At 34.7% G+C, this 15,426-nt stretch overlaps 1 protein-coding gene across 4 annotated transcripts in view; it reads right to left on the reverse strand.

The window, feature by feature from the left end:
- LOC116293668 (adenosine receptor A2b) overlaps window positions 1-15,426 on the reverse strand; it is a 50,811-nt gene that overhangs the window by 15,828 nt on the left and 19,557 nt on the right. For 2 of the 4 annotated variants that reach the window (XM_031701125.2, XM_031701126.2), the window contains exon 3: window positions 14,776-14,855. The gene's annotated coding sequence lies outside the window, so the exon portion shown is untranslated. Of the gene's footprint in view, window positions 1-7,920; window positions 8,052-9,468; window positions 9,580-14,775; window positions 14,856-15,426 lie in introns of those variants that run through there. The other 2 variants (XM_031701127.2, XM_031701128.2) reach the window with 2 other exon arrangements.

A 15,426-nucleotide genomic window follows, 5' to 3' on the forward strand; every position in this document is an offset into this window, starting at 1 on the left:
TTCTCTTAGTTCATTTTCTCTTGGACAAACTGTTTGGCGGAGAAGTGAGGATAATTCAATAATCGTGAATACTGATCATAAAAACAGATCGATATAGCGCATGCGCTCTAGCCCCACCCCTCCCACTACATCCGGGGTAAACGAGTCTTACTGCCACAACCCTGAAATCACGTACATGAGCCACATAAGATTCTGCAAAAAGGCGGAGGATAATTCTTTAATAGACCTTTTGCCACAACAGGTTACGTGACCATACCCTCCGTAAAAAGAGCCGTTTTGTCAAATTGAACACCAGAAATAGAAAGAGTAACTCGATATTAGTGAGAAGGCAAAATTTCAGCTTATAACAAAGGCACAGGAGAAATGACATTACATATAAAATTGAATATTTTATGAGGATTTTTATGGGGAAATTTGCTGACTGGCAAGCTATATGGACGTGCAAGGAACAAGACGCGCCTAATCATACGCCGTCAGTCATGTCTTATCCATCATTATAGCTAGGCTGTCAAGATAGCCAATGACAGGAGATTCTTTTTGACTGGACAAGCGACAATGAAACTTCGTAAAAGGCTACCCATTATTGTAACTCTATGCCATGTCATTGTTGTTTCGATGAGGGGTACCAATTTTCGTGCTTTGCAGCTTCCAGAGGAAAATGCAATTAACGTACCCCCTTTTAAAACTTTTCAAACTAAATTAGCTGTGCATAGAAAACGGGAGGTAATTTTCAAATGCGTTAATTTCTTGAAACTCAATGAAAAAATGAACCCCTTTGATGTGCATTGTGTTGAGCTAAGCGAACGACGAAAAGGTAGGAGTTTTCTATTTCACTAACTTTTCAAAAAGAATAACAGATTTTCCCGTATTTTTTAGGAAAAAGGGTACCCTTTTTCACACAATCGGTAAATAGAGTTGCATAATGAAAAAGGGTAGGCTTTTCTATATTGCATCATTTGCCAAAAATGTTAAAACTGGGAAAAGAGCCCGAATTTAACGACCTTCATTTAATAATTAAGTAAAAAGTAGAATGTTCCACTGATTCAGGAAGGTGCTATGTCTAGACAAATTTCCTTTTACTTCTGATAAAAGTTGTTTATCTTATATCGGAGATGTTCTTTTTTCTTTTAAGTTAATTAGCAATTCACATGGAGGTCCGGTTGTATTTTTACAATTCTCATTTTACTAACATTATTCTAATAATAATATCTTCGTGGTCTAATCTTTACTACAGCCACTATTTTTTCGAACTATAGCTTTTTTTTTTCTTTTATCTGCTTTTCTCTTCCTTTCCTTTCTCTTCCTTTCCTTTCCTTTCTCTTCCTTTCCTTTCCTTTCCTTTCCTTTCCTTTAATCACAAAATCTTTTAATCGCAAAGCCAAAGGGCTATAATGTTATTAACTCGAAATTTGTGTTTACGAAATGTATTTATCTTTCGTAAAAATAATAACGATAACAATTAAAAAAATGAAACGGCTTAGTTTATGAAAGGAAAATTATTTGGTAGATAACGTTTTTCAGTTGATATAAAGGAAAGGAAAGGAAAGCATATAATATAATATACTACTTAGAGATTCACATCACGTACTCTGAACACCTATATTCAAGCCAATTTAAATTGAATAAAAAATCTAATTACTCTCTATCTAAAGTATGCTATCAGCAATAGAATATTGAATGACTTTTATTGCTACATAAATTGAGCTGGATGAAATCTTCTAGAAAATAAAATATATAGAATTTCTTTGGGGTGGTAAATAAATCAAAAGTAACGACTTTAAAAAATATATAATTATTACAATATATAATATATAATTATTACCTATACGTCAATATAATTAGCCTTAAGTAGATCAAGTGTGACAGCCTTCTCAAGATAAAAAAAATTAATACGCTTTCAAGTAAGGAGTGAATTCAGTTAATAAATGTGTAAGATTATAGTGTTAGACGACAACCAATAGCACAGCGCAACCGTGACGTCATAAAAACGAAGATAAAGGCGAAATTCGGACAAACAAACTTACAAGTTTACTTTCAGCAGATAATTTTCATAGCCGATCGCAGTTGATCTTAGTTTACATGGGTTATTATTGTAACTTTAAGTAAAAATAATAAAATCGGTTCGTATAATCCTCGTAGCGGTTAAACAGAATGCAATGTTTGTCCGAATCTTTAAGCTATTTTTAGAATCAGTTACAAATTAAAGTTTTCCATATATCAAAATGAGCAAGAACTTTTGCCATTTTTTCCCCTCTTCTTTCTACGTTTTTATTTTTTCATTTATCTTTTATTTTCACTTAGCCTTTATTCCCTCCTTAAACAAACAAAAAAGACTTAAAGTGCTTATGAGCCTTTGCACAATATTTTCAGAATTGATTCATTAGATAATGGATAGTTGATTGTGAAAATATTTCGTCATTTAAATGTCGGGTCTTTAAGATATGAAGGTTTATATTCCCAATATGTTAATGACTATGACGTAACATAAGGGATCATTTAATATACAACACTGCACTCGTTCTGGAATACAGTATTTAAAAAGCATCACCCTTTTACTCGTGACTCACGTAAAGGTTCTTACAAATTTGTTTTCAAAAAATGTCAAGCGTTCAATATTAAAAGTTGCCACAAAATAACTCAAATCCCTTATGTTACGTCATAGTCATTAACATATTGGAAATATAAACCTTCGTATCTTAAAGACCCGACATTCAAATGACGAATTGTTTTCACAATCAACTATTCACTATTTAAAGAATCAATTCTGAAAATATTGTGTAAAGGCTTATAAGCACTTTAATACTGAAATTCATAATTAAATCAAATAATAAGGATTTTTCCCTTCCACCTATGTATGTTTTATTCCCTCTATATTTTATGTGTGTTTTTTTTCCCCTCCCTCATCCTTCTCCGCTCCGAAACTACCGTAGCTTCCTACCGAGTAATCCTAGTAGAAAACTTGAAGCTCTTTTTCCTCAAACGAAATGTTAATAAATTTTAAATTCGAAACCTTATTCTTGTGTTGTTGCTGTTGCATTTTCACTTAGTCCCAATACTATTAAATAAAAAATTATCTATATTGCATATTGTAAAATAATTGAGATATAACGTGCGCGTTTTGTTATCAAAAGACACAGACACGCTCACTTAAAATAGCTCAAAAATATTTCAAACAAAACTATATAAAACGACTGTTTGTGTTTAAATTATGCAATGAACCTCGCGTTTCTAAGCTTGCTTCTCTCTTGCTCTACAGCTCCCAGGGTGTTTATTAATCTCGTACCTAGAGCCTGCGTTTTTTCTGGCCTGCGGTGAAGAACAAGGGCTCTGGCATAATCCATTTATTGAGAACAGGATTTCTTGGACTTCCGGTATAACAGCGCACGCGTTCAAAGACTTGCCAAAAACTAAAAAATATTTCCCCCCCAATTTTTAATTTGTACTCTGATTTTTAGGGAGGGAGGGAGGGAGGGAGGGAGGGATGAATGGATGGAGGGAGGGATAAATGAATGAATGGTAACGAAAGTGGAACGGACCAAGACGAATTTTTTTTGAATCCATTGCACGATTGGAATGACTTACACTAACCCTTCTGTATCTTGTCAAAGCATCTAATCTTTTATCTTTTACTAACTAATGCAAAGCCTTATTAAAGACTTTCTGAGCATTCTCAAGGAAGCAAACTTTTCCTTTTAATAGAATTATTTCATGACTTAGCTAGATTATTAAATTATCCCATCAAGAACAAATCTAGATTATTTGTACTATTTTCAGAAAGCTTATCCGGAAAATACGAAATTTTTTCTCTGTGAAAAGCGTATTAACAACAAAGCAACGTTATCTTTGAGTTTAATCAAAAAAAAAAAAACAAAAAACAAAAAAACAAAAAAAAAACAACAACAAACAAAAACAAAAAACAAAACAAAACAAACAAACAAACAAAAAAAAAACAAAAACAAACAAACAAAAAAAAACAAAACAAAACAAAAAACAAAAAAACAAAAACAAAAAAAACAAAAAAAAAAACACACAAAAAAAAACTAGGGCGTCATTGAGAACTAGATTTTTTAAAGGTAGTTTTAACTACCAAATCATGTGATTCATCGCTGCTACTTACTCTGTATTATTCATTAGTATTTTCATACAAGTGAATATAATAAATCCGGGGCGCTCATTGGTTACAATTTACGTCTTATGCTGCATGTCATATTCACCTACAGGTGAATAGAACGCGCACGCGCACGCTCGTTAGTCGATTGGTGCCGCTTCCAGGGATAAATAAAATAATCTTAAAAAAACTCTCTCTCCATTTATTTTTATTCACTTGTGTTAAAAATACTAAAACAGTTATTGCAATATTTTGTTTTTGTTTGAAAATAGTTTTTGAAATGGCTGTAAAACATATTTTTATTCAAGAACCGCGTTAGCTATTAAATTTTCAAAAATAAGTCGCATATCCATGCTGAATTGAACCAAAACTTAAATATTCCTTTTAAAAGAACAGATATTTTCAAGAAATCATAAAGTACTAAAACAATGTTACTATGTTAACATAGTTAACAATTTGTGACTTGAACTATTCGTATCTATCTATCTATAATAATTGAAAATCTAACGGAAAATAAAACGACAGTCCTTGAATGATCCACGAGAAAAATCTTACCTTCAAACACAAACGTACAGTAGTTATAAGCGCTATGTCACATCAGATGTTGCAGATTCTTAATATTGACTACGAATGGTATATTTTATATATAAAAAAGGAGGCCTCATTAAGTACTCTAGTGAGAATAGACAATACTCTTGATACCTAGCCTTTGAATACTAAATAGACGCAAAGCCTGTCTCATTAAGTGCCTAACTAACAGTTATACTAAAGATATACTTTTACCGCATATGAAGTAGTGCACGGGTGCACGTACGCTCTGTTTAGCGTGATACAGCTGCTCAACTACCCGGAAAAATAGTAAAAAAAAAAAAAAAAAAAAAAAAAAAAAAAAAAAACGTCTCGCGATGACGATCTATTCATGCGCGATATAGTTATGCGTAAACAAAGATATTCCGACTTCGTGATTTTTAGGGAAATCTCTGTGGCTGTAACCGTTTTCAAGTCTCAAATCCCGACATTATAATGCCATATTGCGGTTTTTAAATCGCAGTGGATTTACAAATCATATAACAGAAGATGAAAAGATGCGCGAACAAATTTCTTTATGAATCCTCCACAAATTATTATTATTTTTTGTTTTTGTTTTTGGAGGGTTTTTCGCTCTCTCTCTCTCTTTTTTTAGGTTTGAATTTGTTTACAACTGAGTTGTGCTTTCGCTGCCCGGTTTGTCTCATTTCCTTTCGAATTTTGATGTTTTTTAAAGCAGCTTAAAACATAAAAATAAAGACAGTTATTTATTTAAAGGTTCTTGTTATCTGTTTTCACCCAGATGTTGATAAAAACGTAACCACAAAGGGGATTACAATACCAATTTTGATTCTTTTTTCGATTTTAATATAAGCTAAAAGATAACAATCACAAATCCTTTAATACCCAGGTTAAAAATACTGAACGATAAGCCGATTGATAATGCATGGCGCAAAACCGCTAGAAAATATTAATTTCACTCAACTGTGTATCGAAGTAGTTTCGACGTTGATTCTAATGTTTTGATTATAAAACTGACACGCTAAATTCCCATTCGATCTGTGAGTTAGCCATGCCATGACTTAGATCAGCCCAGAGGTTGTTTCAGGGTTTGATCTGTGAGTTGGCCAGGCCCTGACTTGGATCAGCCCAGAGGTTGTTTCAGGGTTCAATCTGTGAGTTAGCCATGCCCTGACTTAGAACAGCCCAGAGGTTGTTTCAGGGTTCAATCTGTGAGTTAGCCATGCCCTGACTTAGAACAGTCCAGAGGTTGTTTCAGGGTTCAATCTGTGAGTTAGCCATGCCCTGACTTAGATCAGCTCAGAGGTTGTTTCAGTGCACCGAAAAAAATTGAGGGTTTAAAAAAATAATAAACGTCGCGATGTTTAACAGCCAAGGCTGCCTTGGAACACTTATCGTATTGGCCTCACGGAAAACTCATTTTAAGTCAATAACCACTCCTTCCGTCCCAATGCAAAACAGACCCTTTTACCTTGGGCGTAATGTTTTCCAACTTCAGACCACATGTCATTCCCTTGAAATTAAGATTCTGTTTGAATTGTATCCATATTCATGTGTCTTCTCATGTGAAACCGTTAAACAAAGAAATGATACTCTAGGGTGGCTCATGTTCTAGGTAAAGAGGTCTGCTATCTAGTTTTTTAAACATATCGTATTTAACTCAACTGTTGGATTCGCAGCTTTAACTTGCAAAGAAACTTGCACATTGTTCAATTAAACAGCCTTATACTATAGGAAAGCCACGAGATCCTATATAGCCTACTTCCAAGATATGCTTCGCTTGTCACGCACATTCATGCATAATGCTCAGTGATTCGTGACAGGAGAAAAGAATAAATGTAATTTAGCACGTAGCCTAGTATTGAAACCTTTGTGTGTGACAAGCGAAGCATATCTCTGAAATGGGAATTTTATTGAGTAGGATTCTCAACCCGGAATCGCAAAGATACTTGCACATTGTCCAACGAAATAGATAGCCTTATGGTAATTAAGAAAGTCACGACATTCTAAATTTTCCCAACATCCCGTCAACATGACGTCATTAGGCAATTAGGCATCACGTGATCAAAATCGCAAGCAGAAAAGAACGCTTCTCCACGGATCTTTTCATCTTTGTTCTACACCTTATCTTCCTATCTTTACATCTGTATATCATGAACTAGTCTGAGTGTCAGTCGTATCTTTATTAGAATTTCATTGATCTCGCTTCATTCAATATTTATATAGAAGCCTTATGGGGTTTACTTTCATCCTGCCAAGCTGTTAGACATTCTTGATATTACTTACATATTTTTTATTATTTTTAGTGTCACTTATATTCCATTTATTTGTAATATAACTCTATCGACTCTATACCATAATAGTTTTTAAAATTCTTTCATATTAAAATTTTTGATTCCTTAGAGAATACAGGAACAATAGTCGTAATTAAAGAACAAAAGCAGTGTGAAAAGGATTATGGTCTAGAGACGGGGGTAAAACGTCATCTCGCTTCAGGCGTATTATACTTTCAAACAACATTACAATTTAGAATTTTACAATTTAGAATTTTAGTTGATTTTCGCGGAGGGAGGAAAACCGGAGAACCCGGAAAAAAACCCTCGAAGCACAGGAGAGAACTAACAAACGACTCACATACGAATAGAAAATAATCGTTTCACTTGTTTGATTAACTTATGGCGTTTACAAATTGAAATTTAAGGTTATATTTCTGAGAAACATTTTTACAAAGGATGGTGATGCTTGTTGAAGCGTAAAAACTTGAGAAGAAATATCAGCTATATCGTGCTCTATGGAATTGAGGAAGAAATTGTTTTGCTAAGGAAGAGCGGTTGTAATAACTTTAAAAAAATATTGGTCAAAGTAGACAAAGTGTGGATTTTTTAAAATACTTTATCGCGGAAATGAAACTAGAGCAAACGAGTGTCAAAAAAACTTTAGACTTAATAAACGTCTGAGATATACCAATGTTATTGGACTTAGAAAATATAATCCGTTTCTAAAATACACACCAACGCACGACATACGACTGCTAAAAATGTAACTTAATTTAGAATTTGAAAATTGAAATTTATTTGGCCAAAATGGTAGCACGAAAAAAAGAAAGGAAGGAAGGAAGGAAGGAAGGAAGGAAGAAAGAAAGAAAATATACTAATAAAGAAACCAAGTGATAATGATTCTAGATTTTGGATTTTGGATTCTTCAAACCACGTAGTATAAGATAAAAATCTCTAAGCAATAATAGTGTAAACAATCCCAAATACCTTTTCTCGCTTTCGCGGGATATAAGAATACCTTTGCCAGCCAAATAATCCAAACTGTTTTCAACTAGCTTTGGACAAGACATAGAAGTATGCAGTTCTTGTATAGAGCAGTGAGTTCCCAAGATGTTTTAATTTTCTTTCGGGAACAAAGGTGCATTGCCAATCCACCAATCCAAATAAATAGAGTATTTTTCATTTTATGAGACAAATTAAGCCGTGTCTATGTTCAAGAGCCTTATAAATAATTGCTCAACTAAGCGCGTGAGTGACGTTTTGTCTTATAAAGGAGAAAATTCATTGGATTGATTTATTTCATCTTGTCAAATGAGAAAAGGAAAGAGTACTAATAATTGCAACACGAAAAATTAACTTCTCTATAAAGAGAAACTTTTAGTCTAGTGAATTTTTAGCAATAAGAAAAGATAAAAAATCTTTTTTTTTTTCTTTAATATTCCATTTTCATTTTGTTTTAGGAAGGTTTATTTTTCAAATCTTTTTTGGTGTATTTTTCTTTTCGTTTCGTTGCGTTTTAATGAGAGAAATTTGCTCTTATTGTTTCAATAGAGAGTGGATAAAATGTATATTAGGCAAAAATACACACAGAGATAATTCGGCGGAAAGAAAAATTAATTGGTATTCCACGTAGCAAAACATATGTTTTATGCGATTATCACCAACGATTCTTAGTTTTGAATGAATGGGACAATTGATTCCCAAATTTTTCCATCAAAGGAAATAAGACATTGATGTGGAAGATTAAAATTGAAGCTCAATAGTGAAAGAATCAATCATAATGAAGATGAAAGGATGGATGGATGGATGGATGGATGGATGGATGGATGGATGGATGGATGGATGGATGGATGGATGGATAGGAGGATGGATGGATAGGAGGATGGATGGATGGAGGGAGGGAGGGAGGGAGGAAGGGAGGGTGGGAGGGTGGGAGGGAGGGAGGGAGGGAGGGAGGGATGGATGGATTAATGCACATACAACGGAGCAAAAAGAATCCCTTACATGCTATAAGAGCAACGTGTAACAAGACTAAACTTGAAATAATGGAACGTAAGAAAATGGCGGAATATTCATTTCTTTCAATCGATTTTTTTTAACGATTAGATTCTCGATGGCCTCAGCCTCTGATAATAACGGCTAAGCCAAGGTCGTGGGGTAGTAGTTATAATGTGAAAATCTTCCCTAAGCTCCCGGTAAAGCTCATTAATCTTTGAGCGATAATTTTGACTGTATACACAAAAACAAAAACAAAAAACGTTGTCTTTGCAAAAGGAATTCTAAGAACCAAGAATAGCTGGAATGACTTGTGTTTCTGCTTCTTATTCTCGTCAAGAAAATGGACCTTAGTGTTGAGACTGAATGTGTCCCTACACGCCGGTAAAAGATAAATAGCATATAAAACTAAGCCAATGATCTCTGAACGCGATCGTTCTCGATCTTAGCATTCTCAAGGCACAGAGAATCTAGCTAATCGATCTTTTTCCACATACGAAATACATACGAATTTTCTCTCAAATACAAATTGACTCTCACCTCCAATGCGTCAAGAAGCTCTTCAGTAACAAACAGAAAGATTGCTAGTCTTGTATTTTACTCTTCTATCACGAAGTAAGATATGGCGTAAATATATAGTCAGTACTCGCCCTGGCTATCTTATCGCCATTCTTTTACGTTCAGTGGGTAGCTGGTCTCGGTAGATTGCTTTGTGATAAAAACGTCATCTGAATTTTGCAAGGTTTCGGGATCTGATGTAATCGGAAATGCATCCAATGTTTTGGACTGTTAAGATTACCACAAATTAGTTTGTAAGAGATAGAGTATGTTGAATTCTTCTCTCGACAAGATCTTTGGTCGATGATCAGTATGGAGTGAGTTCCAGAAACCTGCTGGTCGCATTATACAAGGCATGTCCGCTTAATGTAGGGTACTTGTCTGGCTTCCTAAAACCTGCTGGTCGCATTATGCAGGGCCTGTCCGCTTAATTAAGGGTACTTGTCTGGCTTCCTATAACCTATTGGTCGAATAACGCAGGGCTGATGAAGCAATTTTCGTCCTACAGCAGAGAGATTTGCTCAGCCTGTCAAAGGTTGAAATCTCGTCTCTAATAAAAATAATATTCGTTGGTTTGTCACACAAAAAACTTCGCAGACCAGAATAAGAGAGCTAGCTATTTTGAGCGACGTTTTGATCGTCATCAGGGGTCATTTTCTAGAAAGCAATCAGTCATTTTTTTAAGCACGCGATGATCATTTCTGATAAACCTCGCAAGAATGATTATTACCACAACTGAAATGGATTAAGATCGTACGAGATAACGAAATCATGCATCACGAGTAATCGAAAAAGCAAAGATCGTAGCATACGATGGTTGACCGTAAGCGGAAAAGAAATCGTCTCGTTAGACCGTTTACAGGAAGTGTTAGCATTTGAATCGATATTTGGCGTGTTCTATGTCATTCTTGGGGAATCAGTGGTGGAGTTTTAGAGGACATATTTCAGATATGGCGTCTATTCCGTCCCCTAAAACACCCATAAAATGCACTCGACCCAGTTTACCCCTCAACCTTAGAATGGCCAATAGACCTATTCATCTTCGTTGTTTGTTGTACAAATTTCAGACCACGTGATGCCAATCTTGGGAGTTGATTCTTTCATATGTAAATATTTTAACATGTTCGTCATAACAGAATAATTCTCAAGGGAATGTCATGTGGACCGAAATGGGCAATTTGCAAACGAAGCTATTGCTACTCCATTGTTGATTCTTTCAAAACTAACCCATCCCCTCAATGGTTCAATCAAGATCCAGCAATTCCCCTTATCCTTCAGTTCGACACTCCTCAGATATTGAAGCAGAAAAGCTGTGTGCATCAATTTGTCTCATTTATCAAAAGATAAGGATAATTAAAGGGCGAAACCTGAGCTTTAATGGTCCTGAATAACAGATTACTCAAACGATTTGGCTCCACTAGGCTAGATTACCTAATATCACCAATATTTTTAACAGCTTACTAAAACTCATGAGATAAATCGTGACCTTATATATTTTTATACATTTTACAATTAGTCGCTCGACCAATCACAGTGCGCGAAGCTCTAAATTCAAGTTTAAAATAATACTAGTCACATATACTATTTAAGGAAAATAGATCTTATAAGTATGTTTTCGCTATGTTTCAAGAAGCCAATTTAAGAAAGAAAGAAAGAAAGAAAGAGAGAAAGAAAGAAAGAAAGAAAGAAAGAAAGAAAGATAAAAAATGCAAACACAAGCCACCTATCCGTTTTATACATCGCTCGTTTTTAGTGTAAAATATCAAAACATCAGTACTATACCCTACTCACTTTGAACAAACAAACAACTACGACAGCTGGTCTCTAGCAGCTATGAATTAATGACATATGGCCCTGAATAGCAGGTACTTGAATTCAGGTTTACAAATGGTTTACCATATGGAAGTGGCCAAAATGACAAAAGACTAAGCCACTCTTGAAAAGTAATTATAAAACATGGCATTATCATATCAAGTAACGACCACACTAAAATAGACATAAAAAATACGTCTATTTATAAACTAGCTTATGAATGGCGTTCTAAAGTTATGTGAAAACAATACTAGCTCGAGCATTTAGTTTTTATAAAATGGACTACTTTGACGATGAGGCGGCCATCTTGAATCACAAGGCATTGTGGGTCGTCAAGGGGGCAATGAGACAAAGCTGTGTTACAATAATGGAGTCGATTGACATTCACTGTTCAAAACAAGACAATTAGACAAGAGATGAATTATAATTATAATTATATTATCACTCTATAATCCCATATAAGCAACTGTTGTATTATTTTCAAATTCTCTTTCCTGTCCAAATTAAAGATTAATTTGGATTGTTTCCATTCGCATTTTTCTTGGAAGAGCTAAAACTATCCAATTACTCAGTATTTGGATAGTTTTTATCAGCCAATCAAAACTTAGGAGAAAAAATAGAAATTGACTTCGAACCAATCAGCGCGCGACTTTCGCTTGCCGGCCGCCCTCGTTTACTTTTTTTCGCCTTGTAATTTTTTTCAAAATGGCGGAGGAAGTTCGAAGACCTTTACAGCGTAAAAAAACGATAATATGGTAGACATGGAACTTTGATATAATTAATCTGCAATAGAAATACATGTCTGTCCAATTTGAAAATAATTGAAGTAAAAAAATTCCTGACTGCCAAATTGGACTCGGCCTATCGGCCTCTTCAATTTTGTCAGTCCTCGGAATTTTTTTCATCCAATTATTTTCAAATTGGACAGCATGTAGTTCTATTACCTATACAAATAATCTAAGAGTTCCACAACTGAGGAACTTTCTCAAATATCGTGGGGTCGTCATTTCATCATCTTTGTTTTGTTTTGCTTCCATGGCGACCTAAAATGCCTTGCGATTCAAGATGGCCGCAGCAAGCGAAAAGCAAAGAAGACTTTGTAGCCCCAAGGGTATGGAATAGACTGCCTCTCGAAATAAGGCTAACTAAATCTTACAGTAATTTTTTTTTTTGAACTAGCGCTTTATGATTAGAACTTAGCATCGTTTATATTTTTTTAAATTCTATACCGACGTATTTAATTACTTTTATTTTTTTTCACTTAATGATATATTTTTCTAATTTCTATTTTAATAGCTAGGAAATTTTATTATAATGTAAATTAATATTGATATTGTATTTTGTAATGTGCACGCGATCATATATTGGCATGTTAGACTGCGCAATATTAAGTAAATAAATATTATTACTATTAGTCCATTACGATGGATAGATCATAACTTTGAAATCAACTCCTTAATTGGCACGTAGTAACGAGTAATAAACGGATGGTAGGAGGAGAGAAAGTAGCCCTAATGTAAGATGTTTTCAAAAGGGTTAATTTAACTTCCTTTTTGATGCCCCAGGCGTTCCTTGAAGGGATTTACAAACAGGTACACAGAAGTCCATTTACCCGTCCACTAAGCATCTAATATAGTATACACTCAATTGTTGTTTTCTTACTTGTCGTCATTTACTGCCTCGTGCCAAATTTCATCAGCTGAAACACAAGTTTTCAATAGAATCTTTTTCTGGTTTAAAGTACATGGTGTTCAGTGTTTGACCACCATTTGGAGCAGATAATGAGATTCAAAGTCTTTTATCAGCTGATTGAAACCTAGCAATAGGATGTTTGCATGATGGCGTCAATTCACTACCACTACCAAGATGCTTCGCGAATTTTCTTTCTTATTACTCTTTTCGTTCTTGATGCTCACTTTAACACGGCTGCTCGTTTTAAGGGAAATAGAGTCACGTGACCTGTTCGTTCAAGTCGTCTATTGAGTGCACGTAGTAAGAGCATACAAAAAGGATATCTTAAGGCCGGTTTAGACGGTACGATTTTCGCCTACAACTATCGAATACAACGCGCTCGCGCCATCCTACAACCCGAGTCGTAGCGTGTAAATCAAGCCTTCAACTCGCCTACGACAGACGCGATCGTGTTGTATACGATAGTTGTAGGCGAAAATCGTACCGTCTAAACCGGCCTTAAAAGATGGGGTTACTGACAGATCATATTGGTTTAGGAGTTCAATATAGGTCAGTCTTTAGTTTTAGAGTAGTTTTGTTCTTTGGGATAATAGCATTTTGGTTTCAAGAGGTTTGTTTATGACCATTGATGACCTACTGATTATCTTCACTACGTACATGAAAGTGTTTTTCTTTCGGCATTAGTCAGTTCTTAAGGTTTTAAAACAAGAGCATCTAATTTAGCAAGAGCGTTGTCTACTTAACGGTCTCACATACACTCGTACAAGCTTATTCCAATCCGTGCAGTTTTAGATACTGTAATACCATTACTGCAATATTGATAAACATGCGGACTCTGTGTCTCCGATCGACTTGCACGAGGAAATGAACTATCTCATTATCTCTTGATTAAGCTTATAGAGCAGTTTTCGCATGACTGTGAAAAGCTCACGGCACGAACTAACGAACACGTTCTTGACACAGCAAGGGATACGCCAGACAAATCACATTGCACGAGAATTCACTCTCCATCCAATCAAATACCCGGAACACGGCATCAACACGGCGCGGACACGGTCACGCCAAAGTCACGGCACTTTTAGACCAATCATATTGCGCGAGAAAAAAATCAGCCAATTAAAATTCTAGAAAACATCACGGTCACGGCACGTCACGCTTACGGCACTGAGCTTTTCACAGTCATTAGAAAACTGCACTACCAGGGAGCAAGGTACGCGCAGGTTTTTTCCTGGGAAAGAGCAGCTACATCTGATAAACGGCACTGCCGATAGCAAAACTTATTAGATAACACACTGATTATTTAGTTTTGGGGGTTTTTTTTTATAGATAAAACTCGGATCCAAGCAAATAAGGTTTCAAGACTCTATTAAGTATCTCTGAGAAGTTTCCTAGCTCGCGTAGACAGATCACAAGTTTTCATTATTGATTGATCTCTAAAGTTTCCGTATTCTTTCTTTCTTTCTTGAGTTTTCTTTTTTGAGATGAGTAACGATAGGGAAACAATAAGATGAACACGCAAGCGAAAACAAGGGATGATTTTGAAATAAAGAGATGCATAAGAATAGCTACCGTTTCGTTTTAGCTTCCATGTCAATAAGTTTAAATTTACGAATTAATTCAGCCACAAAAATGGAAACATCAATCAATACTGCACTGTTAATAATAATAATTTGTTTAAAAACATTAAAAAGTAAAAGAAAAAGAAAAAGAAAAAAAAAAAAAAAAAAAAAAGAAAAAAAGAAGGCCGAAATGTAATCATACATAATAAGGAAAAATAGTACTTACATGCTATTTGAACTTGAATCTCATAAGGTCTTTTACTCAATCCTTGATGTCCTTGATTCTAACATTCATTCGAAGACTTCCTGGCAAATGATAACAACAACATTACCTATTTGCATTTTACAATTAATATTTTTTTCGTTTCAAGGTCTGAAGAAATGATAGAAGTGATATTCACTATTCGACTAATTCACAGGAATAAACTGAATTTTACAAAAATAAACACACTTTTCTAGTGATTTTAGAGTCGTTGTTGGGAGTTACAAGCTGAACTCACAAGAATTAGATACACTCAGATAAAAAGCACTTTGTCATAAATTTCCCTGGAAAAACAAAGCAATACCTCATACAATCAGACGAATCATCTTGCTTAATTTTAACAGCTTTTGAAATTGGAGTGAAGTTGACGTTTAGTACAAATTTTGCTATGGACACATTTTGGCATAAATAGCATGGAAAACTCATTACCTCTACTAGGTATCCTTAACCACTCTTCTCGAATTGTAAATATTGTGAATTGACAGTTTAAGTGGGTTGATTTCAAACCATATTGATTTTAATATCAAATGTCTTTTTATCTATATATCGTAATTGAATAACATTGCTGTTTCTTCTAAATGAAAATAAAATGTGATTGGAGTAGCTATTCGTCCA

Source organism: Actinia tenebrosa, unplaced genomic scaffold, assembly GCF_029948245.1.
Source record: "Actinia tenebrosa isolate PJP-AT-01 unplaced genomic scaffold, QUT_ActTen_1.0 PGA_scaffold16__25_contigs__length_10494907, whole genome shotgun sequence".
NCBI lineage: Eukaryota > Metazoa > Cnidaria > Anthozoa > Actiniaria > Actiniidae > Actinia > Actinia tenebrosa.